General features: G+C 34.0%; 1 long non-coding RNA gene across 1 annotated transcript; it reads right to left on the bottom strand.

Moving 5' to 3' along the window:
- Nucleotides 1-1,190: 1,190 nt before the first annotated feature.
- On the bottom strand, nt 1,191-3,141 carry LOC127174885 (uncharacterized). Its single transcript, XR_007828920.1, has 4 exons — nt 3,103-3,141; nt 2,670-2,820; nt 1,782-1,877; nt 1,191-1,675 (listed from the first exon to the last, which is right to left on the bottom strand). It is a non-coding gene; the product is annotated as an uncharacterized LOC127174885 (long non-coding RNA).
- Between the last annotated feature and the right edge of the window lie 2,741 nt (nt 3,142-5,882).

The following is a 5,882-nucleotide window of genomic DNA, read 5'->3' as shown; positions in this document are numbered from 1 at the left end:
GACTTTGTACTATAGCTGTTGTTTTTAGGGAAAGTAAATTAGGTCACATAAAATACACACTCTAAAACGGTCACATTCCAGTGGTCCCAAAATATACCTAAAAATATGTAATAAGTTAAAATGTGTTTAGCAAGAACAATTTGAAGTAGTTCATTTTACAATACTTTTGTATTTAAAGACCAAAATGTATTACATAGCATTCATATTTCAACTTGCAGAACCGTTAATACATTATACAAATGTAGTGATGTGATTGGCTGATTTTTTAGCAATTCATTTGCTGTTACATAGAGTGACTGCAACTAATTGTTGTAATGCCAGCGTCAGCACTGCATCATGGGTATAGAGTGATTATTTATGATAAAGATTTATTTTTTTTATCATTATGCTGATGAATTCTTTAATATCAACAATATAAACTGATGACGTTGAGTTAAAATCTTGCTTTTGGGTCAGAACAGGGCTTTGCTAAACATAATTGGGCAAATCCTAGTCCTCAGCAACCTTTCTTTTTAAGGGGAGATTCGTGACGTATGGAACAAACCCCAAACTTCTCATCTTCATCTCCAACAGCAGTCCAGCACAACCTGTTTTTCAGCATGTATCTGTGAGAGTGAGTGTAAGAGTATATTTTCTGAGAATACAGTACTTAATGTTTTAGGTTTAGCAGGTGCACAAAACCCCCCTGCAGATGCCTACTGCAGATGGCATGTGTAAAATATATGCACTGTAAACCCGGATAAGTTCTACTAACTTAAAAAAAATTGAGGCAACTGATTGCCGCTATTTTTTTAAGTTTGCAAACTTAAATATCATCAGTAAGCATATAGCTACTTACTTTGAGTACCTGTAAATTATAAACAAACATTAATTTAAATCAAAATATATATTTAGTGTTTTGTTCATCTTTACTTTAGTGCAACTCAAAGTTTTGAGTACTGACAACTTTAATTATTTCACTTAATTAAAATATCCCTCAAATATATATAAAAATTTTTAATTGATCTAAACTTAGTTTAAGGAGCTTTAAGTGTTATTAAATCAAATTATATAATTTACATAACTTAAATTGTAGTAGTAATGTTACTTAAATATTTTGTGGCAACTGATTGCCTTGTTTTTTTTAAGTTTCCTGTACTCAAATATCTACATTTTACAACTTAACAGTACAAATTACAAATCTGAAATCATTAAACAAAGTACAAAAATTTATTATAAAACATGAGACATTAAAACAGTTCTGTGCAATAAAAAGGCACACCAGCTCAAATAAATTACATTAAAATATTACCTTAACAGCCATTATGCCAACAAAAACTGTGACCACAGTTCTGTGCAACAAAAAAAGGCATACCTGGCATGAATCAGCAAGTCATTCTTTAGAGCCAGCACCCTTGGCTTAAGTTTGCCATCATCAAGACCCAAAAGAACCTTCTAAATAAACTCAAACGTGTTGGCCATCTCTTTTGGATATGAGAGATCCAATGCATAGATTAAGCCAAACATCAAAAGGAAAGCATCAGAGTCTCTGAAGGTTTGTTATGACAACTCCATTCTCAAGGATGATCAAAATCTTCTCTGTATTGTACCGAACTGCAATGTCTGGGAGTTCTCGGATGACTGTCAAAAGGGCAACTGATGAATCAACATCTGGCTCTTCTGAATCATCTTCAATCTGGATGTAAAAAGTATTGAAACACAATTACCAAATGCTATCTTACCAGTGTGAAAAAAAAATGCTGAAATATAATCCTAAGAAATATGCAGAATAAGTGACTTACCGTGCATATTTTAAAGAATTTTGAGGTGTCTTCTCTCAGATACACAGGAAGTGCACAGAGCGCTGTTGTTCGCCTTGTGTGTACATCATGTTGATCCTTAAAGTTCACATTGAAAACAATGTTAAAAGTGGAACACACACGTTTTAGCCAGCACAAAACCAAACAATGCTAACTTGACACAGAATGAATGCCAAAAAGTTGATCAAGGCATAGATAAAACTCTTAAAGGGACAGTTCATCCAAAAATAAAAATTGTGTCATCATTTACTCACCTTTAAGTTGTTCCAAATCTGTATAAATGTCTTTGTTCTGATGAACACATGATGATATTGAGAAGAATGTTTATAACCAAACAATTATTGGACCCCATTGACTACCAGCATTCTTCCAAATGTCTTCCTCTGTGTTCATCGAAACAAAGTATAGTAAGTTATACAGATTTGGAACAACGAGCAAGTAATTCATGACAGAATTTTCATTTTTCTGTGAACGATCCCTTTAAAAGTTTTTTTTTTAATGTATTTTAAATCAACGGTTCTCAAACCTGTCCTGGAGGACCCCCTGCACTGCAAATTTTGTATGTCTCCCTCATCTACACACATGATTCCATTCATCAGCTTGTTGTAGAAACTGCAAGAACTAAATTGGGTGTGTCTGATCAGGGAGATATACAAAATGTGCAGGGCAGGGGGTCCTCCAGGAAAGGTTTGAGAACCACTGTTCTAAATTAAATACAAAAAATTCAGAAAATGTTTACTCATCACTTAGTACATGATAAATCCAAGTCATAGTTAGACTTATATATTTGGATCAAGTGATAATATTCAGTATATACAGTCAAAACAATGTCTGTTGAAGCATTAAACAACAATAATACCATGATAATACCTTTAAGTCATAAAAGTGCATCAGCAGTTTTTCCAGTCTTCGCTGCTCTCTGTCGATATAAAGTCATCAGGCGAAAACTGTGGCGGTCTAGCTCTGCGTAAAATGTGTTTGTTAAATTCTGGTTGGTAATGCGCTGAAATTCAGCACATACCTGAAACAGAAGACAAGAAAAGCATGTCACAAACCGACTGAATATATTAAATACATTTTTTAAACACACAATTAGAGTTTATTATATCTGTGATTCCAAACGTAGAGCTGGCCAGCATCCAAGGATCTCTTTCACTGGTGATGGACTAACTTTTGAATAATGACTATGCTGCAATTGAATGTGTGTGAGCAAGTGTGTTCTGGATTGAAATGAGGCTGTACACAGCTTACAGTCCCAAGCCATCCCTCTAATTCACCAAACAAAAATCTAAGACAAATTTACCTGGAAGTTGTCCCAATTTTTGTAACTGTAACTTTCAACTTGCTCAGCAGAGATCTAAAAAAAAAAAAAAAAAAAAAAAAAGTTGAAATTAAACCTAAACTTCAGATGCAATAAATAAACATTTAATTCAGTATTTTATTTATTTATTTTTTTTTTTTTTTTTTACAAATTTTTATATTTTGTAATAGAATTATATTTGCAAGAATGTGTGTCTCACCTTAGGAACTGCAATAGGAACAACGTGGACTCAATAGGCCTGTGAAGTTCAAACTAGTTTTATGCATCAAAAGGTCGAAGAAAAGATAACACAAAGAAAACTAATTTTCATCAAATGATCTGCAGCTGACTCCACCTATACAAAAATACACACATTTTCAGAAAGTCCAAACTGTAAGACTGCATATGTACTGCATCATTTAATATCCTTTTTTTTTTGTAATATTCTTTCAAAACAAAAGACAACCTTATTTGGTATTTCTTAAAAAATGTTGAATTTTAACAGGCAGTGACAATCCTAAAAACATAATGCCAATGAAATAACCTTTAACTTCAGATTTACGTAAACATTTAGCGTCAACGGGGAAATTTCATTAAACAAAATCTATGTTCGTGTAAGGATTATGTTACAAAAATGTTCGTGTCTCACCTTGGGAACTGAAACTGCGGGAACAGCGTGGACAGATGGACCGGACAGGCCTGTTAAGTTCAGACTACTTTTATGCATCAAATCGTCGAAGAAAACTATCCATAACACAAAGAAAAAGATAGAACACGCACTTTCACCAGATAACCTGCAGCTGACTTCACGTATAGAAAGAATACACGACTTAATATGTTTAAAAATGTTCATGTGCGCTGCATCATTTAATATCCTAACGTTAGAGAAATTTAGATATGCTTGTACACTTTTAACTGGTAGCTCTATTCTAAATATTCTGAAAAACTGTACACATTAACTAGAAAACCTAACGAGCGTGGATGGTGTGAGTGTAGCCGATACCAACTATAAATAGACGGCAACATTATTTGAAACAGCTGAATACTTGCATATGTTTGTAGACATCCAAATAGAGCGCGAACTTCTGTGCATCTGTTTGAAACACGCCTGAGTGCACGTTCAGCGATGACGTCACTTTTTCGTAAAAAAAGACGCCACTAGAGGGCGTATGTTTGACATTAAAATATTTGATTATGGTTGAATCTATTTTTCAAGTTCCCTAAACTCATAACTTTAGTGTAGTTGTAAAAACTAAAACTAAAAATTACTGTTAACTTAAAACTCTGATAGATGTTGTGTAAACTGAAAAAATAATAGTTAGCTAAACTTTTTGGCACATTTTGAGTACCAGGTACTTTACATTATAAGTTAGTTATACTGTTTGGGTTTACAGTGTGAGAGTAACAGAAGACGGCCCTTAAACGCTGTGCAAAGATCTTTTAAACCTGGTCAATGTGTTTAAACTCTGTCATCCAAACAGGCCCGTAGCCAGCCTAGTGCAAGTGGACCTTTTTCAGTTCCCACCCATTTTGTATTTAATTATGAGGTTCAAATACTTCATTTTGGTGACTTCTCATGCATCAATTTGTGCCGGATTAGCATGTCCGTTGGTATCTTAATAAGCATGATTTTTGTCAAACTGCTTATCAAGATCATGTATCACCTTCTTTAGTACATATACACAAATACCTAAAGCAACAAGTTACTTAAGTGTTGTGAGTGACATTATTAATGCAATAAATGCACAGATTGTTTATACTGACACTCATCCAATTTAGTTTTGTTCATGATCAGGGGCGTTTGTAGGATTTGAAAACATCTGGCCCTGCAGCAAAACATCCGGGGCTAGTGATGGTGGGTGGGGGGCTCACATCATGGTAATGTAAGATATTGTGAGACACTATTGGGTGAATATGTATACCTCTAAGGGGGTCCGGGAGCATGCCTCCTGGGAGAAAATTGTACACATTTTAAATTAATTCATTTGGTGCACTTTGAGAGTTAAAAAAATGAGCTCCAACCCATGTTCAGTGAACAAACAGAAAAAGTCAATGACCATCTAAAAAGGGTCTAGAACCACCCCTGGTCAGAATGTGTTCTTTCATGACCCATGCTACACCCCTCCACTTGTTCCCTTTCAAACTCTGGGCCCTATGCAGTCTGTCCTTCTTTTCAAAACACAAATATCAACAAATATCAAGGAAGGAATTTTAACTATTTAGGCCTACATGGTATCTGCAGGATTTTTAAAATCAAATGTAAGGCTTTTTGTTACCTTTTTTAAGACATATAGAAATAGAATTAATATGGAATGAGCGGGACAGAGCAATATCTAGTAACATATTAAACCAATATTGTGATTTACAGCTCAGATAATGTTTATTGTCAAAAACAGTTAATTGTCAAACATTGTCAAAAACTTAATTTTTATATGGTAAAATTTAATTATTCTGACTGAGTTATTAAAATGAACCCTTGGTCTTCCATAGCAGCATACATAATGATAACCAGTAAAAACACACATAGGCCTATAGCACATCAATACCATGGTATAAAATTAACTACATGGTTTAGGTAAATCCACCTAAGATAAATCCACAAACGCTGTGTAAATAATGTAATTATATTCTATTACTCCTTTAATACATTTATTACTTGTCCACATTAATAATACAATACAATTCGCTATATCCCACATTTCTGCCGCAATACCATTGTGCAGTTAGTGTTACAGTAAAATGAACCCATGGTAAATGATTCTGACTGTATCGTTGCGCACAGT

The sequence above is a fragment of the Labeo rohita genome, chromosome 2, assembly GCF_022985175.1.
Source record: "Labeo rohita strain BAU-BD-2019 chromosome 2, IGBB_LRoh.1.0, whole genome shotgun sequence".
Taxonomy (NCBI): Eukaryota; Metazoa; Chordata; class Actinopteri; order Cypriniformes; family Cyprinidae; genus Labeo; species Labeo rohita.
Note: the sequence above shows the minus strand (reverse complement) of the source record. Positions and strands in the feature narration are given on the sequence as shown.